General features: G+C 41.9%; 2 protein-coding genes across 12 annotated transcripts in view; both read left to right on the top strand.

Annotated features, from left to right (window-relative positions):
- Window positions 1-26,128, top strand: part of LOC147361390 (uncharacterized) — a 235,163-nt gene extending 209,035 nt beyond the window's left edge. For 3 of the 5 annotated variants that reach the window (XR_015137825.1, XM_086328869.1, XM_086328866.1), the window contains one exon: window positions 25,900-26,128. The gene's annotated coding sequence lies outside the window, so the exon portion shown is untranslated. The remainder of the gene's footprint in view (window positions 1-25,899) is intronic. The other 2 variants (XR_015137823.1, XR_015137824.1) reach the window with 1 other exon arrangement.
- The window catches only part of ENOX1 (ecto-NOX disulfide-thiol exchanger 1), a 513,658-nt gene that overhangs the window by 31,703 nt on the left and 455,623 nt on the right, over window positions 1-26,332 (top strand). The window lies entirely within an intron of this gene.

Genomic DNA, 26,332 nt, shown 5'->3' with positions numbered 1-26,332 from the left:
TGGGTTGCCATTTCCTTCTCCAATGCATGAAAGGGAAAAGGGAAAGTGACACGAGTCTTAGCGACCCCATGGACTGCAGCCTACTAGACTCCTCCATCCATGGGATTTTCCAGGCAAGAGTACTGGAGTGGGGTGCCAGTGCCTTCTCCAGGTATCACCTCACACCTGTCAAAATCCCGCAGAGCACAGCTGAGACCCAACACAGCCAAATAATAAATAAATATTTATAATAATAAATATAATACAAATTTAATACATAAATAAAATAATACATATTTTAAAGAGAAGCAGGAATAAAGCTTTCAGAAGAAAGTGGTTTCACATTCTAAATAATGCATTTTAAAGGAGCCCAGACCCTGTCCTCCGGTTTTATACATAGCACTCCATATTGCCTATAGTTTAACTTTTTGTTTTTAACAAGTTACAGTAAAAGTGAAAAACGGCCATGTCATGCTTTTTTTTTTTTTTTTTTTTTTTGCAGATTTACTGTTTGCCCTTCTTCGGTTGGAGATATTTCCAGAGACTGAGTTTCATGGCAGGCCTTGCACCTGCTGGGCACAAAGCATGCCGGCACCCCTTTGTGGGCAGATGAAGTAGGCCAGGGAAAGGGCCAGGCTGTCTGAACCATAGGGTGTGCTTACACTAGTTTGCAATGGAGGATTGGAGTTTTGGCTCTTTCAATGTGCTTGAGTATAGGAGACACAGCAGAATATGAATTCATTCAACAAATATTTGCCAAGCCTTATAGGCCCCAGGTGGCGCTGGTGATAAAGAACCTGCCTGCCGATGCAGGAGATGTGAGAGACTCAGGGTTTGACCCCTGGGTCAGGAAGATCCCCTGGAGAAGGAAATGGCAACCCACTCCAGTATTCTTGCCTGGGAAATCCCATAGACAGAGGAGCCTGGCGGGCTACAGTCCCTGGGGTCCCAAAGAGTCGGACACGAGCGAAGCAGACTTAGCACGCGGCGCCCACGTAGGCAGTATAGGTCTTGTGGAAAACATTGTTTAAAATAGACAAAAACGACTTGTTTTTGTCTAAATATGCTTTCACGAAGCCTATTTTCTTGTGGGGAGGGTGATACATATTTTTAGGAGGAAAGTGCTATGCCGGTTACTTGACTCTCAGGGAGTAAAGAGGCCTAATTTTTAGCATTTTCCAAGCCTGGCTGATTTTAGGACACCAGAGTGATTGGGAGCTGTGTATAACCAGCAGTCTGGTGTGTTGAAGGGTCCGCTTTTCTCCACGTCTTCTCCGAAAGTCTTGTTGACTGTTGTTTCATGATACCCATTTTGACAGGTGTGAGGTGATACCTCATTGTGGTTTTGATTTGCGTCTTCTGATGTCTGTTGATGTTCATTTTTCCGAGCGTTTGGTCATCTGTAGCTCTTTGGAAAGCATGTCTCCCCACGTGCTCTGTGTATTTTGTTCATTTATTACTTATTTGACTGCACAGGGCCTTAGTTGCAGCACGTAGCGTCTTTGTTGCGTCTCACAGACTCTCCAGCTGCAGCACATGGACTCAGTCGCTCCGCTGCATGTGGGATCTTAGTTCCCTGGTCAGGGATCAAACCCACATGCCTTGCGTGGCAAGATGGATTCTTAACCACTAAACCACCAGCACGTGTGTGTGCTAAGTCGCTTCAGTCCTGTCCACCTCTTTTTGACCCTATGGACTGTAGCCTGCCAGGTTCCTCTGTCCATGGGATTATCCAGGCGAGAATACTAGAGTGATTTGCCATGCTCCTCTCCAGGGGATCTTCCCGATCCATAGATCGAGCCCATGTCTCTTATGTCTTCTGCATCAGCAGACAGGTACTTTACCACTAACTCCACCCGGAAAGCCTATCTAAACCACCAGGGAAGCCCCCAGACTACTTTCTCTGCGTGACTGCGACTAGAAAGAATTTGTCCGTAGTAATAAACAACAGGAATAAGAGATATGCTCTAGGAACTGACTTCTTACATGTAAGTATTAGTTACCATGATGATCGCTGTTTTAAAATGGTGCCTACTGTGGGCTTTTTGAATAAAAACGAAAGGCCTGCAGTGGTGTTAGAAGTAGATAAGCAGAGACTACACTCAGTTGTCATGGTAGCCAAAAGCTCCCAAACAGATCCTCTCCCCTGCCCAGATGTTTAATGTCTATAATCGCCTAGATGGTGACACAGCCAGATGTGAATGTATACTACCATTTTTTTTTTTTTATCCTTGACAGTTTAGAAAATCTTTTTAAACCTCAGTGATGAATTTAGCTGGAAGTAAGCAAGTGAGAATTTGGTAGAACATCTGTGTTTCTGAAGTTTGTAGCTTTTAAGCTGTGTATGAATTCTTAGCTGCCTTTTTAGATGAATGCATTAATTCCACACATTTTGAAGAGAAATTCATAAAACCAACTAATAAGAGCATATCTGGGAATTGAGGCTATGGAATTTAAAGCTGTTGATATGAATCTTTTATTTTCTCATGTTATGGTTTAGGTACCAATTCAGGCTAATAACTAGTAAATAACAGAACAGATATTAGTTTGCAGGTAGCTCCTAAGGTAGACTGTTTTAAAAGAAGACCTTTGTGTTGACTACAGCTTTACAGTAAGTGAGATTGTATATACATATTTTATAAGTGTATTTGATTTTGCAAGAGATTTTTTTTTTAATTTTATACAAGAAAGCTAATGTTGGCCAACATTTCCCTGCAAAAATACCCCTGATAAAGGTAAAAAGGGTAACCTCGTCTCGTCACTGACTCTGTGACCCAATGAAAGACGGTTAATGGAGGGTCACAATACATATTTAAAGGACAGTTAGCTCTTCTTTTTTGTGTATTGGAGTGTAATCACTTTACAATGGTGTGTTGGTTTCTGCTGTACAACACAGAGAACCAGCTGTATGTACACATCTGTGCCTCCCTCTTGGGTCTCCTGCCCTGGCACCCCACCCCTCTAGGTTGTCACGGAGCACTGAGCTGAGCTCCCTCTGCTGAATAGCAGCTTCCCACCAGCTGTTTTACACATGGTGGTGTGTATATATGCCAATTTCAATCTCTCGATTAACTCTCTTTGAGAAAAAAAAAATTTAATGTTAAACTGCATGAAGACTAGTGAGTGTAAAAGTCTAATACATAAAAGAAACAAAATATTGTTTCTCCCTGGTGACTGGAGGGTGGAGGCAAACGAGGGCCAATTAAGATTTTTCGTGAGGAGTTTAGAGTCAGGCGATCAAAGAGAAAGAAGAGCGTAGGAGAAACTGGTGAAGAAACACACGTCACCAGCGCCTACCTGGTCTTACCCACAGACCCTCGCCGCCTCTGGGCCCTAGTTTCCCGTCTCTCTCAGGAGCCACATAAAACCCTGCCCGCTGCACCCCATTCTGACCTCGGTTTGCCACTCTTCCCTCCCTGAGACGCCCTTTCTTCTCCGCAGCCCTGCTGCCAGCCCCAAAGAGGCAGCGTGGCTCTGAGTCACGTGCGCTCCGTGCCTGCCCCCTTCCTGCGGGCCACCCACCTTGCTTCACCTCCCACAGCCTTCCCTGCGTCTGCAGGGTCTCCTGAGATGACTGTCTGAAGGGCAGGCGCCTCTCAGGTCAGGCTTTCTCACTGCTGCTTCTTGATATGTGCACATTGCAGTCTGATGGTCTCTTCAGGCAGAAGTTGTCTTTCCCGTTGCTGTTGTTCAGTCGCTAAGTTATGTCTGATTCTCTTCTCTGCAACCCCATGGACTGTAGCTTGCCAGCCTCGTCTCTTTCTAAGGGATTTCCCAGACAAGAGTACTGGAGTGGGCTGCCATTTGCTTCTCCAGGGGATCTTCCCGACCGGCATCTCCTACATTGGGAGCTGGATTCTTTACCACTGTCACCTGAGAAGGCTTGTCTTTTAAGGGCAATGCAGTTTAGTACAACTTTCTGCAGTAGCAGAAATGTCCTGTATCTGTACCATCCAGTCTGGTAGCCAGTAGCCTCTTGGAGCTACTTAGATTTAAATCAATTAAAAGGAAGTTAAGTGTTTATCTCCTTAGTCACACTGCCCACATTTGAGGTGCTCAGTTATCACGTGCTGCTAGTGCCTACCAAACTGGGTGGCACAGCTTTAGAGGAGCCCCAGGTCTGGCCTGAATGGGCCAGTTATTCTACCTCACTGTGCTCAGACACGGGCAGAGAAAAGTCTTCTGGAATTGTGGTCTCGCAGGAAAGCCACCATGGATGGAAAGGTCCAGCACCTATCTGTTGGCCAGGCTCCCTGCAGCAGGCTCGTGTTCTCTTTGTAAAATGTTTGTTTGTTTATTTGGCTGTTCTGGGTCCTATTGTGGCATGCAGGATCCTCAGTCTTAGTTGCGGCATGTGGGATCTAGTTCCCTGACTAGGCCCTTGGGCCGCCTGCATTGGGAGTGCGGAGTCTTAGCCCCCAGATCACCGGGAGAGTCCCTTCCGTGGGCTCTCTTGAAGGGACACTGGAGCAGGTCACCTCCACGGCCTCCACAAGCCCCAGCTCCCAGGAAACAGTGGTGTAGCCTCAAGGGCGGAATTTGGAGTCAGGCCTGGGTCTGTTGGAATGTTGGCTCCACCAACAATTAGCTTTGGGGGCTGCAAAAAGTTATGCACATTCACTCAAGCTCTGTTTCTTCACTTTTGTAAGATCAGGGTAATAACTCCTGCTTGCCTGCCAGGGTTGCAGGGAGAGTTCAGTGAGATGATGCATGAAAGGCCCCGCAATGCCTGGCATGTCCTCACTGCCTAGTCTGTCCACCAGCAGTTAGATCTGCAGGTCCCCTGTCAGCCTGAGCCCCCTCTCCCTCCAGCTGAAACAAAATACTAATTAGCCTTTTGAACTGAAGTCCTAAACAAGAGAATAACGCGGGAATTGTTGTTACATTGTCCGTAATCTTCAAACATATTGTTTTGTACAAATATAGCTCTCCTCATATGAAGATGCTGTTTTGAGGAATTGTGTGTGTGTGTGTGTGTGTGTACAGACTAATGTTTATTCCACCGTTACACCAGACAGGCGCTAGTGACAGTGCCCATGGAAAGATGTCCTTGACCTCTGTTTGTAGACCCAAGTCAGTTGCTATTTTCATCCCAGCCATTCATACTTGCTCACGATCAAAATCATCTCTTCCAGGGATTGTACTCACCCCCAGGGACCACTTCCCAGGTTGCCAAGGGAGGAGAAACATTTTAAGGGGCAGATTATCTGCACATCTTGGGAATCCCTTCTGCCTTCTTTCCTTGCAATTCTGCACACTTTCACCCACCCAAGAGCAAATGGGATTGTGTTGATGGGGCTCTGTAAGAGAAAACCTTGCAGAGAGCACGCTAGAACTTGGTGGTAAGAGGATGGGACCCTAGTCCAAAAACTCGGATGGATGCAATTGCCTGAACGTGTAGTTTTGGTGTGCCTCCAGACTCCATCGCTCAGCTTCTGTGCAAAACCAACCATATGTTTTGACACTCGGAGAAGAGACGTAGTTCAAATAACTCATGTTTACTGAGCATCCTCACTGTGAACTGAGTTTTAAATAGTCCAGATCTTCCCCTGGAGAAAGGCTGATGAATTGTTTGGAAAGAGGTGCTAGTGTGTTCTGGGCTAGGGGTAGGGGGACAGCAGTAGAATTATTCATACAAATCCAAATGGATCCTCAAGGATGAGGCTTCCCCCCCTCAAACACCCCCCTACCCTGCCAGACTCCTGCTAAGCAGGAAACTCTCTCTGTAGCTCCGCTCAGTTGACTTCACCTTCCAGATAAGCTTTAAAGGTTTTGAAGGGCTGCCTTTTTAATTTTAGGGACTCTAACCCCTCTCCTGAAATCTGGCTGGCTTGTGATTGCCTCAACTAAAAGAGTACATCTGCTGAGAGGAAAGAGACGTTTCTGGTGTATTTATTTATCTTCAAGGTTTCATTACAGGCAGGGTAACTAACGGAAGGCAGTTGGGGAAGTTGCAGCCCTGGAAGGGCTGTCCTGTAAGGGTCTCCCAGACTCCCTCCGCTCACCCCATCCCCAGACAGTTATATTTCTTATCCATCGATTGGTAAGGCTGTGGGCTTGTTTCTTTATTTTGGTTGTTTTCCCTGGAACTATGTGGACCTGAAGATGCATTCTGGGCAAAACAGTGGAATCCCTTGGTTGTCTGCCAAACAGTCGATCCACCCAACCCTGCAGGAAGTTAAGTAGATGGGAAAGTCACTCCAGGCAGCAATCTGGACCAGACCCTAGACCGCAGCTCTCCTCTAAAACCATTGTTAGCAAAAATTTTAAACAGAGTGTACTAGCAGTGATGGGAATTCATTGGCATTTATTCTGTTAATATTGGAAACACTAACCAAATATTGTTACTGAATAATTATTATGAGAGGTACTAATATTTTTGAGAACATCAATGATGCTGGAATATCAAGTGGAATTTTAAGAATTTCTGAAATTGTATAGTTTTGCAGCCAAGGAATACTTACTAGCGACGTGCTGCTGCTGCTAAGTCACTTCACTCGAGTCCGACTCTATGCGACCCCATAGACAGCAGCCCACTGGGCTTCTCTGTCCCTGGGGTTCTCCAGGCAAGAACACTGGAGGGGGTTGCCAGTTCCTTCTCCGGTGCATGCAAGTGAAAAGTGAAAGTGAAGTCGCTTAGTCGTGTCCGACTCTTAGCGACGCCATGGACTATAGGCTACCAGGCTCCTCCATCCATGGGGTTTTCCAGGCAAGAGTACTGGAGTGGGGTGCCATTGCCTTCAGCAACGTGCTAGAGGTTGATTTTTCAGAGTGCTCGAGTATTTAGCACCGACTGTATCAGATCCAAATTTGACTTTAGGAGAGTGTATGATGGCTTAGTGTTAAAGAATCTGCCTGCCTGTAGTACAGGAGACCCGGGTTTGTTCCCTGGGTTGGGAAGATCCCTAGAGAAGGGAATGGTTACCCACTCTGTATTCTTGCCTGGAGAATTCCATGGACAGAGGAGTCTGGCAAGTATAGTCCTTGGGGTTGCAGAGTGGGACATGACTAACACTTTGACTTTACATGATAAACATTAGCTGTTTGGGGACCTTTTATCTGCAGAGAAGGATATTAATCGGGCAAACATCAGCATACCTTAAAGTGGGTTAGTTGAATCATGTAGGCTCTCTTTAGCAAAAGTTTGATTCCTTTCTTCTTTCCTTCTTTTCTCCCTCCCTTTTTTTCTTTCTTCTATAATATATTTCATTAAGATTGTGTTTTCAGCATAAAAGAATATATACCAATAGCATTGCATACTGTTGAAAAAATTTTAAAATCCAACCAAACTAATTTTGAGGAATTAACTTAAATCACATACTAGTAGATATATTAATGTTCTATCACTTACAAGAGTAGATCAGAGTAAGTCAAATCGCCTTGCACTTACTGTTTCTTTCTAGGATTTTGTTTTTCATTTTGTGTGTGTTTTTATTAAAACAGCGATAGTATTTTTAATCACCTGTGAATGAAACCACATGAATGTTCCCACAAGTTATTTAGTCACCCATCTTTCCCTGTCTCAGACCCTCAAGATTTTAAATCACGACAATTGTACTAAGTTATCTTTATAAGGACTGAATGTTTTAGGAAACACCGGGGAGCAGACACACAGCCACAAAAGTCTGAAATCTGAAAGTCACTTGCGTTTAAATAGATATCTAATTACAAGATGTTGTCCTGGTACATTTTCTTGGATTCCTTTCACCTTCATCTCTAGTCCAAAAGGTGTTCAAATGATTTTTTCCCCCTGTAAGATGAATGATTAAAAACTTGCCAGCCATATACTGTGAAAATACATACAGAGCATGGTGATAATTAGGAGTAATTAGTCTAGAAGAGACTCCAGGAAGCTTTTTGAAGTGGCCTACAGGTGGCCCTGGTCACCTCCGTTGACGAGCTACTGGGCAGTGGTGGGGGGGTTTTCTACCAGGAGAAGGTGACGCCTGCAGACGTGGGGGTTACCAGGAGGACTTCAAAGCCAAAGCTGGTCTTTTGACTTGAAAGGTTCCTTGGAAAGTATTAGCTCAAACTTTTATTAGCCCAAACCTTGATTATCCTTCGGCCGGATTTGTGGGTGGAACCTGCAAGGTGTACCTTTAAGTCTGAGAAACGACACAGGTGGGAGAGAATCAAAGACGTACCTGGCCGAGCCCTCAGTCCTACTCAGGTTCATTGTTTCCTTTCCTCGGTGCTCTTTTTAGAATTGTATTGGAATATTTTATACATACAGTGAAAAATACTTAACATGTTAATATATTGTAAGGACTAGTAAAACAGCAGCTGTGTGTGTCACACAGCTTAAGAAATAGACCTTAGGAATAAAGCAGATGGCTCCTGTCTCCTCTCTGATTTTATCCTCTCTCCTCTGTCTCCCAGCAAACCACTTTGCTTCAGTGATCATGCTCTGTCTTAGGGTTTTACTACACATGTATATATCTGTAGGGGCTTCCCTGGTGGCTCAGTGGCAAAGAATCCGCCTGCCAATGCAGGAGACACGGGTTTGATCCTTGATCCTGGAAGATTCCGTGAAGAAGGAAATGGCAACCCACTCCAGTAATCTTGCCTGGGAAATCCCATAAACAGAGAAATCTGGCGGGCCACAGTCCATGGGGTCGTGAAGAGTTGGAAATGACCTAGCAACTGAACAGCGGCAGCAGTGTATTTGTAGACAATGTATTCTTTTATATGCTTTTGAAGTTTATGTAGAGTGAGACTGTTTTGCCTTTTTTATTTTTAAAACTCAGCATGGTTTTCTGAGATTTATTGTGTTGATCAGTGTAGCTATACTTCATTAATTTTCACTGCTCCGAAATATTCTATGACTCTTCCAGAAGTTTTTAATGATCTGTTGATGGGCATGATTCGAGTTGCTTATAGTTAGATTTTTTCCCACTATTACAAACCATGCTGTCAAGACCTTTGAGCTTTCTCGGGTCCCTGTTTCATGGGTGCGTGTGTTTCTTTGGGGAATATATTTAATCATTGAAGTGATTAGTCAAGGGGTGTGCATCTCCAGATAAGATGCTAAATTACTTTCTGAAGTGGTTGGGCAGATTTAATATTCTACCGGTTCTCAGTGTTCTGAGTTCTTGTTAACATTTGGAACTACAAGTTTTTTTTTTTTAATTTTTCCAAATCTTGGGTGTTAAATGGTAAATTTCTCTGGATATTTGAGTTTCCATTCATAACTGTATTGAGCATTCATGCTTTCGTCTTCTCCTATATTCTGTATAACATCCTTTGTTGGTATCACTTTCACCACGTTTGTGGATTAGCTCTTCACTTTCTTTACAGTGTCTTTTGATAAAGACAACTTCAATTATAATACATTTCTTGTCATTTCTATTGTCTTTGTCTCATAGCCACTTTCCCACATTTTCCATTTTCTTTGTCACTTTATGTGATAATCTGGTTTATATGTCTTGGTCTGTCTTCTGGTTCACTGAGGTTTTTTTTTCTTAATTATTTATTAACTTTTGGCCGTGCTGGGTCTTCGTTGCTACGTGGGCTTTTTCTCTAGTTGCCCTGAGCCGGGGCTACTCTCCAGTTGCAGTGGGCGGGCTTCTCACTGCGGTGGCTTCTCTTGCTGTGGGCACACAGGCTTCGGTAGTTTTAGCTTCCAGGCTCTTGAGCCCCGGCTCCATAGTTATGACGCTTGGGCTTAGTTGCTCCAAGGCGTGTGGGATGGTCCCGGCCCAGGGACTGAACCCCTGTCTCCGCCACTGGCAGGCGGCTTCTTTACCACTGAGCCACCTGGCAAGACCCTCAGGTGTGTTCTAATATGTGTAACGTTCAATTTCAGTTTCAAAAAATTTCTTTTTATTTTCCAAACATCTGTTTTATCATCTAAGTCTGTTTTTTGATAGTCTTATATTTTTGTGTATTAAAATTGTTCTCTTTTTTATTTCTTTAGCTATTTGGAACGTGACTGTTTTATATTCTGCTTTGTGTAATGCTAATATTTGAGGGCATTGAGGCTTTGAATCTGACTTTTTCCAGTCCTATGGCCTTAAGACAAGGAATAAGTGTTAGTTTGATTACTGATTATTTTTACTTAAAAAAAGAAATAGAGATCTAGAGGCAAAATGTGACTTTTTTGGTTTGATGGTGCATGAATGAGCTAAGTCCGTGATCCATACCTTTCCTCTCCAAATTCACTCACTTATACATCTTGTTTCAATGATATAATATTAAATCTATGTTTATTGTATGTCAAAACATTTCTTTCTAATATTCATGCTTCAATTTTTTCAGGTCAGTGTGAGAAAGTATAATGAACTTAAATTAACAGAAATTTACTTAATCTAGATTGAGATTTTTTCCCCAGAATTGAATTAGAAATAACATTTTTTGTTTATTTTCTTTCATTTCAGTTCAGAAACATAATGTGGGTCTTTGTTTCCATTGCTTTATCAGAAAAAAAAATTTTTTTTTAGAGTTTTCTGCTCTCAACACTGTCTTTCTCATTGTAGATTTAAACAAACAAACAAAAATACACAGAGATGAATGAAATCAGAGGATAACTCCTAGGACTGTCTTCACATGGTCTGTCTAAATCATCATTCTGGTGTTTTAGGGCTTCTGAAATGAACTTACTTAAATTAACAGCAATTTACTTAATCTAGATTGAAGTTTGTATCAACTGGTAGTTAAAAAATAAGTGCATTTATTTTTTACTTGGAGTTGAATTGTTACCCACACAAATATGTAACATATATTTAAAAGTGAAGAGGACTGCTAGAGAACTTTGTGAGGCTCCGATTTGAACCTGATGGTTGCAATCATCGAGAGGAACATCAAATCAAGGTGAACTATACTGTCAGCGCATCAGACAGTTCTTAGCTAATGTGTGAGTTTTTCTTTTTTCTTATTCTAGAAAAGGAAAATACTGGTAAATTATCCTAGCCATCATATAGAGTGGGATTGGCACATACGTATTCTGCATATAAAAAGTCATTCTCACCCTGTCACTCAGGGATATGAGTCCGCAATATAGGACTGTTAGCAAAAAGGCAGACATACACGATATGGGTTGAGTTAACCAGAACATAATCCACCAGAATCATGAAATACTTCACTCACTGTGTTAAACATTGATAAAGCCCATATTAGAGTTTCATTTTCATTTCTGTATTTTGCACACAATATTCAGAAATTGGATATGGGCCAGAGAAAAGGAATGGAGATTATTTGAAAGTACAAAAAAAATTTATCCACGCTGCAAATGGGAAGAAAGTGGAATTCTTTATGACCAAGGAGGGAAAGAGAGTAGGTGGTGCAAGAAGAGCTCTGAATGAGTCTCGTCTGCAGCAGAACTCAGACTGACAGGGGTCTCTTGTCCTAAATCTGTCTTTTAAGGTGGAGTTCTTCACCCTAGAAGAAGTGGCCCTGATCCCAGGGTGGGTTGTTGTTGGATCACTTCTCAAATCTAGCACCTGCTGTTTGAGAATACAGGGGTATGAGGGCATGGTGTCTTACAGAGTTAATTCTCAAGGTAATTCCGAAGCCAAATATGAGCCAGATTGCCCTAAGGTAGGGCAGGCATAGGCCAGAGGTCACGAGAAGGAAAGGCTTGTCCCGTCTCCTTGTTCAGCACGAGGGCTGGGCTAGCACTGAGAAGGAGATGGACCGAGGTTCCAGCCTTCAAGGAGGTCACAGTCAAGAGCTTGCCAACACACAGGCAGTTTGGAATTGAACTCTATGTAGAAACTGGCCACAGACAAGTAGTGAAGAGACAGAATAGAGCGGAAGTACCAAATACGATGGGAATGCAGTGTGGAGCACCGAGTTTATAGACAGAGGACAGAGATTAAAATTGGGTGGGTGTCAATCTATGAAAATGCTATTTCAGGTAAAAGAAACATATTATCAGTCTGTTGTCAGTAGTGAGGCATTTGGTTTGCACCTTGATCAGATTTGTGCCTTGTGGAGATCCCCTGGGGAAAGTTTGAAGACTGACCTTGCCCAGATTGGGGTTGGGGGAGGGAGTGTTCTAAGCAGGTTCAGGGAGACCAGTAAGCATTCTGGGATGTAGATCTGTCTCTGAGAGTAGCCGTGGACATATGAACAGATGTTGGAAGGGAACATGACGAATTGATGAGGCAGAGTCAGTAGTTCCTGGCAAGGCATATGGGAGAGTGATAATCTAGAGCGATTAATGAATCTGAGGATGCTTCAGGATGGTGCCATGGACTCTGAATTTCAATGGCTGCTGTAGTAAATTACCACAAAATTAATGGTTTGCAGCAGGGTAAAATTGTTATAATTCTGGAGATCAGAAGTCTGAATGGGTTTCACTGGGCTAACATCAAGATGTCAGCATGGCTGTACTCTCTTCAGACACTCTAAGGAAGGACCCTTCCGTGCTTCTTCCAACTTCTAGAAGCTGTTTCCATTCTTTGTTTCACGGCTGCCATTTTACTTTTTTGGCTTTTGTCATGCCATGTGTCACGTGGGGTCTTAGTTCCCTGACCAGGGATTGAACCCACGGCCCTTGCGTTGGAAGCGCAGACTCTTAACCACCGGGACCACCTGGGCAGTCAGGTCATTCCCACATTCAATTACTGTAACGCTGATTCTCCTGCCTCATTCTCCTTGGCACTTTTGTGACTATATTGAGCCCAGCCAGATAACCACAGTGTGTGTAACCAAATCACCTCTATGAAATTCCTTTTGCCATGTGAAGTACCATATTCAGAGATTCTGGGGATAAGGACATGGACATCTTTGGGGGGCCATCATTTAGACTCTCTTGGTTGGGTTGGACAAGGTGAGTTCAGTTTATGCACGTGCAGCTGGCAACATATTGGGGACCATTGGGTACAAGATTCTTATCTGAGAAAGACATGTAAAAATTTTTTTTTATTGGAGGATATGAAGTAAGCCAGAAAAAGAAAGCCAAATACTGTATATTAACGCACACATATGGAATCTAGAAATACGGTACTGATGAACCTGTTTACAGGGGAGCAGTGGAGTCGCAGACAGAACAGGCTTGTGAACACGGCGGGGGGAAGGAGAAGGTGGGAATGGAGAGGCTGGCATAGAGATATATACATTGCCATATGTAAGGTAGATAGCTATTGGGAATTTGCTGTGTGAGATAGAGATGTTGTTCATGACTATTGCTGCTGCTGCTAAGGCGCTTCAGTCGTGTTCGACTCTGTGCGACCCCATAGACGGCAGCCCACCAGGCTCCTCCGTCCCTGGGATTATCCAGGCAAGAATACTGGAGTGGGTTGCCATTTCCTTCTCCGATTTAATCACTAAGTCATGTCTAACTCTTTGCGACCCCATGGACCACAGCCCACCAGGCGCCTCTGTGAATGGGATTTCCCAGACAAGAATACCGGAATGGGTTGCCATTTCCTTCTCCTTGTTCATGACATAAGACTTCAATTTTAGTTTGGGGTTGAGACAGTGAACAGTAGTGAGCTCGGAAATGGCAGAATGTGCGGTGTGACATGAGATGAGGACTGAATACAGAGGCTGGGGACCCCTGAAATATAAGGGAAGGTGGGAAAAGATGAGGGAGCCTGAGAGAAGTAGGAGGAATACCAAGAGAGGGCATCTCGAATATCTCAGAAGGGCACATTCTGTGGAAGGGATGGATCAACAGGAGGGGCAGGCCAAAAAAGAGAAGTCATCACTCCACTTCCCTACTAGGAAAGTGCTAGGTATGTCAACTTCTGCATTTGATATGGTCTTAAACTGTAACTCCTATATCCAGAACGAGCCAGAACGTTTTCATTGCTTTTGAAATAGCACCTGGAAACAACATAATAGGTTTAGGTTGAAAGTCCAGTTCTCAGAAAGTGTATCAGCAGTTGTTGGAACGTAGCCTTTTGGTCCTTCCTGACCCAGTGTCGATGTCTCATATTATACCACGTCATCTCCACTCTGTTTAATATTCTGCTCTCGGCAGAGCTCCCAGTGTCATTCTGGTAGGACTGCTGACCCCACCATGCATAACAAATTGCGCACACATTTTGAAACTCGACATTATGACTGTCTCACAAGCTTACACATTTCCAGTGAAATTTGAGAGCACAGGTTAATATCTGGAGCTGCGTGAAAATGTGAAGAGGATGACTGTGCCTAACAGGTGTGCTAAGGTGGGCGTGAGAAGTACCTGCTTCCATATCGACACTCTAATGAAACCAACTGTTCCATCCTGACTTCTTCACTCATTCCCCCACTCCCCTCCCGTGCCTTGAGTCAATGCTTCTAGCCATTTTTGGGCTTCTGCAGTTAGTCGTTGCTGTCAGCTTACTGGCTGGTGGAAGGTATTGTGATTAGGGTTTCCTGGTCAGGAGCTTGAGCCTGTGTCATGCTGCCCTGATTGCGGGTGTGGGGTGAGAGTGGGGCTTGCATGGCTACTGCAAGATGCTAACTTTTCCTTCTGTGCATATGCAGTAACATTTTAAGGACAGCATTGCTCACAAGTCTGCAGCTCGCTTTTTGCCTTTAAGGTCTTGATTTCTGTGTGTCTGTGCTCCAAAACACGCAAGTATGGAAGGATTGGTACTTGGGAAGATTGGCAGACAGCAGCATCTAAGACATGGTATATCCTGTAGACATGGCGTGGAGTGTCTGTTTCTGTCGCTCAGTCGTGTCTGACTCTTTGCGACCCCATGGACTGTAGCCCACCAGGCTCCTCCGTCCATGGAATTTTCCAGGTAACAATACTGGAACCTGTTGCTATTTCCTCTTTCAGGAGATTTTCCCCATACAGGGATTGAATCTGCGTCTCTTGTGTCTCCTGCATTGGTAGGTGGATTCTTTACCACTGCGCCACCTGGAAAGCTCAAGACAGGGCCCTTACCCTCAAAAAGTTTCCAGTCTGATAGGAGAAGTCATGTCTTACAGGTACTGATACCTACTCTACAGGGTTAAATACATGTGCCGTGAGAGAAGGACGGAAGAAGGAAGGGACAGAGAGAGAAATGGAGCTCTTCAGTGGTCAGCATAAGAAGAGAGGTTTCTGATTGTGGGAGAATCAAGGAAGCTTTTCTTATAGGTTAACATTTAGATGCAAGTTTTTTGAAATTTATTTTGTTTATTTGGCTGCACCAGCCCCCTGCATTGGGAGTGCAGAGTCTTAGCCACTGGACCACCAGGGAAGTCCCTTAAATTGCGGTTTTGATGAGTGAATAGAATATTGAGAAACGGGAAGAAGTTGGAACTCATGACATTTCAAACAGAGATACAAAATTAGGAGAGGTCAAGAGATAGGAAATAACATTAAGTACATGGAAGGCTGAATGACATAGGATGACTGTCGCTGGAGTGATGGGATTAACATGGAGAGGGAAATCATTCATGAACTGAGTGCCCTCAGTTGAGTTGCTCAGTCATACCCGACTCTTTGCGACCCCACTGCGTCCCCACTGCAGGACGGGAAGCCAGGCTTGCCTGTCCATCACTGGCTCCCAGAGCTTGCTCAAACTCACGTCCATCAAGTCGGTGATGCCATCCAGCCATCTCATCCTCTGTCGTCCCCTTTTCCTCCTGCCCTCAGTCTTTCCCAGCATCAGGGTCTTTCCCAAGGAGTCAGGTCTTCACACCATGTGGCCAGTGTGTTGGAGTTTCAGCTTCAGCGTTAATCCTTCCAATGAATATTCAGGACTAATTTCCTTTAGGATTGAGTAGTTGGATCTCCTTGCAGTCCAAGGGACTCCGAAGAGTCTTCTCCAACACCACAGTTTCAAAGCATCAGTTCTTTGGCACTCAGTTTCTTTATAGTCCAACTCTGGAATCCATACATGACCACTGGAAAAACCATAGCTTTGACTAGATGGACCTTTGTCAGCAAAGCAATGTCTCTGCTTTTTAATATGCTGTCTAGGTTGGTCATAGCTTTTCTTCCAAGGAGCAAGCATCTTTTAATGTCATGACTGCAGTCACCATCTGCAGTGATTTTGGAGCCCAAGAAAATAAAGTCAGTCACTGTTTCCATTGTTTCTCCATCTATTTGCCATGAAATGATGGGACTGGATGCCATGATCTTAGTTTTTTAGATGTTGAGTTTTAAGCCAACTTTTTCACTTTCCTTTCACTTTGATCAAGAAGCTCTTAGGTTTTCTTTGCTTTCTGCCATAAGGGTGGTGTCATCTACGTATCTGAGGTTTTTGATATTTCTCCTGGAAATCTTGATTCCAGTTTGTGCTTCATCCAGCCTGGCATTTTGCCTGATGTACTCTGCATATAAGTTAAATAAGTAGAGTGACAGTATACAGCCTTGACGTACTCCTTTCCCAATTTCGAACCAGTCTGTTGTTCCATGTCTGGTTCTAATTGTTGCTTCTTGAGCTGTATACACATTTCTCAGGAGTCAGGTCAGGTGGTCTGGTATTCCCATCTCTTGAAGAATTTTCCACAGTTTGTTGTTATCCACACAGTCAAAGGCTTTGAGGAATTTGATGTTGACAGATGTATTCCTAAGTTTTTTTAATTCTTTACATTCCTGAAATGAATTCCATCTGGCTATGCATATTGTTTTATTCTCTACTGGGTTCTGTTTGTCACTGTTTGGTTTCAAATTTCCACACAGCTATCCCTAAGTGAGTTTGCACTATAATTTTCTCTTTGGTGTAGGCTGCCAGATTTTGGTATCAACGTTACTATTGCTTTGTACAAAGAACTTGGAAATCACCTTTGTCTTTTTCCCCTTGTGCTCTAGAAGAGTCTAAATGATATTCGAATTATGTATTATTTTAAAGTTCTGGCAAATTATACTGTGAAATTGTCTAGGCCTTGTGTGTGTGTGTGTGTCCAGTTTTGGGAATAACCATTTATTTCCTTTATTTGCATGATAATTGGTCTAAATCTTTTTTTCCTGGAGCCAGTTTGGCATACCATATGTTCTATAAAATTACGTCTTTCATCCAAGTTTTGAAATTTATTTGTATAGAGTTCAGCAAGAAATCTGTTTGTTTCTTTTTAATCTTCTATATCAGTGTAGTATACCTCTTACTGTTTCTTATTTTGATTGTGTCAGCCTCCTTATTCCCCTTGACTTGGTCATCCCCCTTGACTTGGTTAGCTAACAGTTTAAGCCTTTAGATTTATTTATCAATCCTCTACTCTTTTTTCTTTTCTTCTAATTAACTTACACTTATCTACATTCCCTTTTCTGTCTCCTATAGTTTTTATTTCCTTTAACACCCTATCTTGAGTGCTTATTTTATTTTTTATTCCTTTCTGTTTATTAAATAAGCTGTTAAGAATTTTTCTTTGGGCACTGCTTTAACTATGCCATGGAGTTTTTTTCCATATAGTTGTTTTCTAGATATTACTTTTTTGGACCCCCAAATTATGAGAGGTTTAAAATTTTCAGATGATACAGTTTACCTTTTTCTAATTTTGTTAGTAATTGACAGATTTATTACATCATGAGAAAAGAATATTTTCTATACTATTCTATTTAGTGAAATTTATTGATGTTTTATTTTTGGTGTAATACATTGTCAAATTTTGTGCCCATTTGACGGATGCTGGGAAAGATTATTTTCTCTGTTTTCAGAATGTGGATATGATCTGTACTAATTAGATCTGCTATTTAAATTATGGCTTTCAGATATTATAAATCATTACCATTTTTTGTATACTTGTTTTATCATGAATGGAAAGAGAAAAGTAGTTTTCTGCTCCTCACTTGTTTCTGTGCTTCTTACCTTGTTGACATGTTAGGTGGAGACAGTTCTTGTTTGTGACTGTCTCTCCTGTGTGTTGCAGGATTTTACCTTCCCTGGCTTCCATGCAGTTTAGGCCAGTAAGCTTCACTGGTTTATTTGACAATGAAAAATACCCTCTAGATGGTTACCGTTTGTAACTTTGAATCACTTGTGGTTGGAAACTGTTTTTAAACTTTTTTTCCCCTGCTCATTTATATGATAGTTTTATGTCTTATGAGAAAATTCAAGATTTTTAAAGAAATTATTTAAAATTATATATGAAGACATTTTTTTCTTTCCCTCTCTTGAGGATCTGATGAAATCAATTAAATAGTGATGGCAGAAGGAGCCAGTTGCAATCGGAGATAACTAAAATTGCTTGAGTCAGACCCTTCCCCTTCCAATATTTTGCTCTTGTTAGGGTGCAAGAGACTACCAGAAAGGTCTCCCAAATAATCTAACTCTTCCAATAGCCTTAAAATAAGTCAATGTATCATATTTCAACAGAGTCCTAACTTTTATTACCATCTGCTGCAATTTAATCTCCCCAAGGGCAAGCTGTATAAAATTGATGAGTTCTTGAATGTAAATATGGCATACTACACAATATTCATACGTGAAATTTGAAAACTTTTTTAGTTCTAAAATAAATTTCTAAAGACTCAAGCCAATTTATGTACATATAGCACAGAAAAAAATCAGATTTCCATTGAAAAAAGGTGGGACCTTATCTATAAAAATAAATCCTGAAGTTCTTAGAACGTAAGATGAGCTTACTAAAAATCACAAGCATGGAAATTGAAACTGTAATCAGAAATCTTCCAGCAAACAAAAGCCCAGGTCCAGACAGCTTCACAGCTGAATTCTACCAAAAATTTACAGAAGAGCTAACACCTATCCTACTCAAACTCTTCCAGAAAATTACAGAGGAAGGTAAACTTCCAAACTCATTCTGTGAGGCTACCATCACTCTAAAACCAAAACCTGACAAAGATGCCACAAAAAAAGAAACATTCAGAAAATGAAGATCATGGCATCCGGTCCCATCACTTCATGGGAAATACATGGAGAAACAGTGGAAACAGTGTCAGACTTTATTTTTGGGGGCTCCAAACTCAGTGCAGATGGTGACTGCAGCCATGAAATTAAAAGAAGCTTACTCCTTGGAAGGAAAGTTATGACCAACCTAGATAGCATATTCAAAAGCAAAGACATTACTTTGCCAACAAAAGTTCGTCTAGTCAAGGCTATGGTTTTTCCTGTGGTCATGTATGGATGTGAGAGTTGAACTTTGAAGAAGGCTGAGCACCGAAGAATTGATGCTTTTAAACTGTGGTGTTGGAGAAGACTCTTGAGAGTCCCTTGGACTGCAAGGAGATCCAACCAGTCCATTCTGAAGGAGATCAGCCCTGAGATTTCTTTGGAAGGAATGATGCTAAAACTGAAAGTCCAGTACTTTGGCCACCTCATGCGAAGAGTTGACTCATTGGAAAAGACTCTGATGCTGGGACGGATTGGGGGCAGGAGAAGAAGGGGACGACAGAGGATGAGATGGCTGGATGGCATCACTGACTCGATGGACATGAGTCTGGGTGAACTCCGGGAGTTGGTGATGGACAGGGAGGCCTGGGGAGCTGCGATTCATGGGGTCACAAAGAGTTGGACATGACTGAGCGACTGATCTGATCTGATCTGATCACTGATGAACACAGATGCAAAAATCCTTAACAAAATTCTAGCAATCAGGATCCAACAACACATTAAAAAGATCATACACCATGACCAAGTGGGCTTTATCCCAGGGATGCAAGGAGTCTTCAATATCCACAAATCAATCAATGTAATATACCACATTAACAAATTGAAAAATAAAAACTGTATGATTATCTCAATAGATGCATAGAAAGCCTTTGACAAAATTCAACATCCATTTATGATAAAAACTCTCCAGAAAGCAGAAATAGAAGGAATATACCTCAACATAATAAAAGCTATATATGACAAACCCACAGCAAACATTATCCTCAATGGTGAAAAATTGAAAGCATTTCCCCTAAAGTCAGGAACAAGACAAGGGTGCCCACTCTCACCACTACTATTCAGCATAGTTTTGGAAGTTTTGGCCACAGCAATCAGAGCAGAAAAAGAAATAAATGGAATCCAAATTGGAAAAGAAGAAATAAAACTCTCACAGTTTGCAGATGACATGATCCTCTACATAGAAAACCCTAAAGAGTCCACCAGAAAATTACTAGAGCTAATCAGTGAATATAGTAAAGTTGCAGGATATAAAACCAACACACAAAAATCCCTTGCATTCCTATACACTAATAATGAGAAAATAGAGAAATTAAGGAAACAATTCGATTCACCATTGCAACGAAAAGAATAAAATACTTAGGAATATATCTACCTAAAGAAACTAAAGACCTATATATAGAAAACTATAAAACACTGGTGAAAGAAATCAAAGAGGACACAAATAGATGGAGAAACATACTGTGTTCATGGATTGGAAGAATCAATATAGTGAAAATGAGTATACTACCCAAAGCAATCTATAGATTCAATGCAATCCCTATCAAGCTACCAATGGTATTTTTCACAGAGCTAGAACAAATAATTTCACAATTTGTATGGAAATACCAAAATCCTCGAATAGCCAAAGCAATCTTGAGAAAGAAGAATGGAACTGGAGGAATCAACCTGCCTGACTTCAGGCTGTACTACAAAGCCACAGTCATCAAGACAGTATGGTACTGGCACAAAGACAGAAATATAGATCAATGGAACAAAATAGAAAGCCCAAAGATAAATCCACGCACCTACGGACACCTTATCTTTGACAAAGGAGGCAAAAATATACAATGGAGAAAAGATCATCTCTTTAACAAGTGGTGCTGGTCAACCACTTGTAAAAGAATGAAACTAGAACACTTTCTAACACCATACACAAAAATAAACTCAAAATGGATTAAAGATCTAAACGTAAGACCAGAAACTATAAAACTCTTAGAGGAGAACATAGGCAAAACACTCCCTGATATAAGTCACAGCAGGATCCTCTATGATCCACCTCCTAGAATATTGGAAATAAAAGCAAAAGTAAACAAATGGGACCTAATTAAAATCAAAAGCTTCTGCACAACAAAGGAAACTATAAGCAAGGTGAAAAGACAGCCTTCAGAACAGGAGAAAATAATAGCAAATGAAGCAACTGACAAACAACTAATCTCAAAAATATACGAGCAACTCCTACAGCTCAATTCCAGAAAAATAAACGACCCAGTCAAAAAATGGGCCAAAGAACTAAATAGACATTTCTCTAAAGAGGACATACAGATGGCTAACGAACACATGAAAAGATGCTCAACATCACTCATTATCAGAGAAATGCAAATCAAAACCACAATGAGGTACCATTTCACGCCAGTCAGAATGGCTGCGATCCAAAAGTCTACAAGCAATAAATGCTGGAGAGGGTGTGGAGAAAAGGGAACCCTCTTACACTGTTGGTGGGAATGCAAACTAGTACAGCCACTATGGAGAACAGTGTGGAGATTCCTTAAAAACCTGGAAATAGAACTGCCTTATGACCCAGCAATCCCACTGCTGGGCATACACACCGAGGAAACCAGAACTGAAAGAGACACGTGTACCCCAATGTTCATCACAGCACTGTTTATAATAGCCAGGACATGGAAGTAACCTAGATGTCCATCAGCAGATGAATGGATAAGAAAGCTGTGGTACATATACACAATGGAGTATCACTTAGCCATTAAAAAGAATACATTTGAATGGATTTTAATGAGGTGGATGAAACTGGAGCCTATTATACAGGTGAAGTAAGCCAGAAAGAAAAACACCAATACAGTATACTAACGCATATATATGGAATTTAGAAAGATGGTAATGATAACCCTGTATGCGAGACAGCAAAAGAGACACAGATGTATAGAACAGTCTTTTGGACTCTGTGGGAGAGGGACAGGGTGGGATGATTTGGGACAATGGCATTGAAACATGTATAATATCATATAAGAAACAAATCGCCAGTCCAGGCTTGATGCAGGATACAGGATGCTTGGGGCTGGTGCACTTGGATGTCCCAGAGGGATGGTACGGGGAGGGAGGTGGGAGGGGGGTTCAGTATGGGGAACACGTGTACACCCGTAGCGGATTCATGTTGATGCATGGCAAAACCAATTCAATATTGTAAAGTAATTAGCCTCTAATTAAAATAAATTTAAATATTTGTATGCAAACAGTGTGGACAGGGTATAGCAATTTCAAAGTAACTTTTGGTTAACTCACCAATTTGAAAGAATCTTCCCAAATGTGTGGATAGGATTTGAAACAGCTTAGCTGAAGCTAACACACACTGACATCAAAGTCTTTTGTAGGGTGGTTGAAAATGACTTTGACTGCTTTAGAAAGGAGAATAAGTGGGTATTTTTAGGTATTCACCTGAGCATACAGACTGTTCTTAGTGCAGAGCTATTCTGGTCAGCCCTTGAAAATACCTCACAGGGAAGCTGCTCCAAATCGGCCACTGGTTAGAATTAAGGTATGATATGTCTGCGAATGCTCATACCATTACTTATTGGTACTAAAAGGTCCATTATTGTTTACAGAAACAAAAGACTGAAGGTCGGCTGACTCAGCATGCTCAGGTCGTTAATTTGCAGTGTATGTAGTATCATAAAACTTGACCTAATACAGGGGGAGAGGAGGGAGGGGGTGAGGTGAGTGGGGAGAGCAGCATGGACACACAGACACTAACATACGGAAACAGACAGCCAGTGGGGATCTGCTGTATGACTCGGAACTCACGTGAGACTCTAATAACCTAGAGGGGTGGGAAAGGCCGGGAGATCAGAAGGAGGTTCAAGATGGGGGGACATGTGTACACCTATCGTTAATTCATGTTGATGTATGACAGAAATCAAACCAATATTGTAAACTCAATTTAAAAAAATCCTTCTCTTAGTTAAAAAATAAAAAGATATGTCAGATCAGTGCAGTTAAACTGGACCATTCAATAAATGGTGCTTCAGTGACAATAAGCAAAAAATAAATAAAGTAAAATGAGACCACATGTGTAAGATGGGAAAAAAAAAAAAAAAAAAACTCACCTAATGTGAAAACGAACTCAGAATGCCATTTAATGGTCTTTCCTGGTGTTGCAGGTGACGTCGGATTTTGTGTTTCTCACAGACTCGAGTGTCCCAGGTTATGTCTCTCCTTATCACCAGTTAGAACCCACTGATAACGTTCGTTCATGCTGAACCTAGATTTCAGGTCTCACCCTCTTTTAAAAAGACTTGCTATGAGCTGTTGCGTCTTGATGAACTCCCCATGCACATCGCCCTTCCTGCCCAGCCTGTCCCTCCGATGGTTGTCTTTTTGGCCCCAGAACTCCCCGAGCCTGCTCTTTGCTACCTCGGGCCTCTTGGGGAGAGGCTGGCTTGTTCCCAGTTTCCTATCCCTCTCTCTGTAGTAAGATATGGATTTCTTTAAATGTGAATATATTTAAATTCTTCCTTTCCCATTAAGAACTATGTGTTTTTGTCTGGGTTTTTTTTTTTTTTTTTGGCTCATTTGCAGATCTCAGCATCTTTATAATTTCTTCCCTCCACATTCCTTTTAGTTTTCTTTATTGTAAGCCTTCTAAGTAAGTCTAACTTTTAGTATCTCCAAGAACACATGTACCCCAGTCCCTATGTTCATCTACCCCTCACTCCTTGTGAGGAGGTCAGGAAAGACCGACACTGGTGGTCAGACGTCAGCAGGAAGTTCCTCACATACGAAAAGACATCAACTCTGTTATGAAAATCTGGAGCCTAAAATGCTCTTTGCTTTTGCACTTGGGAGCTGTGCTGTCTCCTTCTTAGCTTCAGTTCACTGTGTTAGTCATTACCATAAGAGCTAAAGGTTTCAGGAACAGGAAGGGGGATGTTAAGAGTTACCTTTGTCAATGGCTTTCTGCTGCATGAATCTTTCTCCCAGTATGTCCAATGAGTGGGCATTAAGTCTCTGTTTGAATACCTCTGGGTATAGAAAACTCATTCCTGAAACCATCTAAGGACAGAAAATTCCACATTTTGTTAAGCCACCACTCTTTCTTCTGTGACTTCCACCCATTATGGAAAGTGAAAGAAAGTGAAGTCGCTCATCATGTCCGACTCTTTGCAACCCCATGGACTGTAACGTACCAGGTTCCTCCATCCATAGGATTCTTAGGTAAGAACTAGAGTGGGTTGCCATTTCCTTTTCCAGGGTGTTTTCCCCACGCAGATAATGATCCCAAGTCTCCCGCACTGCAGGCAGACTCTTTACCATCTGAGCCACCAGGGAAGTCTCCATCCATTATGGAGTTTCTATTAGTGCTTAGTAGGTTCCAGACACTATTTTAGACGCTTAGTCTTCAACCATGTGATATAACTTGATTTTTACTGATGAGGAAACCCAAGTCAGAGAAAGGTTAAGTAGCTTACCCAAGGTCATATCCTAGAAGAAAAAAAATAAGGAATGAGAATTCCTATCTAGGCAGTAGGGTTTCTGGTGTTATGCTCTTAAATGATCCTATATTTTTGTTGTTCAGTCGCTCAGTTGTGTCCAACTCTTTGAGACCCCATGTCCTGCAGCACTCCAGGCTTCCCTGGCCTTCACCATCTCCTGGAGCTTGCTTAAACTCATGTCCATCGAGTCGGTGATGCCATCCAACCATCTCATCCTCTGTCATTCCCTTCTCCTCCTGGCTTCAGTCTTTCCCAGCATCAGGGTCTTTTCCAGTGAGTCAGTTGTTCACATCAAGTGGCCAAAGTATTGGAGCTTCAGCCTCAGCATCAGTCCTTCCAATGAATACTCAGGACTGATTTACTTTAGGGTTGACTGGTTGGATCTCCTTGCTGTCCAAGGGACTCTCAAGAGTCTTCTCCAGCACCGCAGTTTGAAAGCATCAATTCTTTGTCCCTCAGGTTTCCTTATGGTCAAACTCTCACATCCCTACTTATACTCAATTAGTCGAGTATGACCTCTAGACTAGATACAAAATTAATGTCTTTCAGTTATAAAGTTTTATAAACCATTGGGAGGAGATGGGATGTGGAATTAAGTCAGGTAATAATAAATTTGAATTTGTTTATTCGTTCAGCAAAGTTACCTTCAAAGACTTGGCACTCTCAAATGCTGTGGATGAAACAGTGGACAAGAAATACCATTTGTGCTCAAATCAAGCTGACCTTCTAGAAAGAGGAAAGCAGGAGCAAACAGATAGTGAACACGAAAGTATCAGATAGTGATCTAATAAAAATAAAGCAAGAGGTGACTTTTTATAATTATTGAGTGATTCTCCTTTTGATAGGAAGTCCTTTCAGAAGAAGTAGCATTTGGATTGAGAATTAATATTTGTGTTTTCATTCATCATTATTAAGAATTAGAAATGAAAGTTTTCATACGTGTCAAAACTTTTGGAAACACTATAGAATCCTGTTCAATCAAAATATATTTTCTCAAACTTACCGTTTCCCCTTTGTTTACACTAAAGTTGAGCTTGAGTCAGCTCTTAGTTGAGATCGTTTTTATTAATATTTCCAGGTGGTGTTTAAGTCTTTCCCGACTGGAAGAGCAGCCAAATGTTCTTAGCTGCCTTGCTGTCTGTCCTGTGACTCTGATGACCTCCTGGTGTTCCTCCCAAGTTGTGTTTAGGTCTCTCCATCTTGGTTGTATCAGCAGCCAGATGGCTTCAAATGACTGTCCTGCATAGTCAAAAAAATTCAGAGCAAAACTGGTTTTATTTTATTTTATTTTTCCCTTCTTTCTCTCTGATTATACATTGCATGCCCATTTTATTGCATCGCCCATAGAATCGATCAAGTCTGTGGTTCCCATTTCCCTTTCTCTAGTTTCCCATTTTAAACAACTCTTACCCCAAAGGTTCTGTGTTTGTGAGTAATTATCATAGCTGTGACTTTAAGGACTCTGGCTTTCCCGTATAAGGACTGAATCCGACTAGAGACGTACAAGCAGACAGAGACTGATAGAGAAAGCCAAGAGTTTGAGAAGTCACTTAGGGTTGCTATGAATGTTTGAGCTTTCTCTGTGGAATTAGTCGTCCTTCTACTTTCGCAAGGTTTAAAAAGAAAAAAATCATATTTAGGAAAATTTAGGAAGATTTAGGAAAAACAGCTGCCATTCCCTTTTCAGGCTTTTCCTGACACCTGTTTTTTTTACCCAGGCACATTCTCTCCACCCGGCCATGGATCCCCTGTAAGCAGCTGTGACCTGGATACGGCTCTGGCATAGGTCTCTAGTGCGTTATGGCACACACATGTTCATGTACATACCACTCTGAGCTACACTGAGATCCCTGAAGTCAGGGACCAGGGACAGTGCCATCTTCCTGTTTTATTAGTTTTTATTGACATGAAATTCACATAATAAAAAATTAACCATTTTAAAGTGAACAGTTCAGTGACATTTAGTACCTTCACAGAGTTATGCAGTCGCCGCTGCCATCAAGCTCCAAAGCAGTTTCATCCTCCTCAGAGGAAACCCTATACCCATCATGCAGTTACTCCCATCTCTCTTCCCCTCTGAGCCCCTGGCAACCACTTCTTGTTTATTTCTGTGTCCTCGGGGCCTTTCACAGTACCTGGCTTAGAGTAATG

The sequence above is a fragment of the Bos grunniens genome, chromosome 12 (assembly GCF_055505025.1).
Source record: "Bos grunniens cultivar Pamir isolate PY7600 chromosome 12, Bosgru_T2T1.0, whole genome shotgun sequence".
NCBI lineage: Eukaryota > Metazoa > Chordata > Mammalia > Artiodactyla > Bovidae > Bos > Bos grunniens.
The sequence above is the reverse complement of the archived record's forward strand: the minus strand, read 5'-3'. Positions and strand labels throughout refer to the sequence as shown.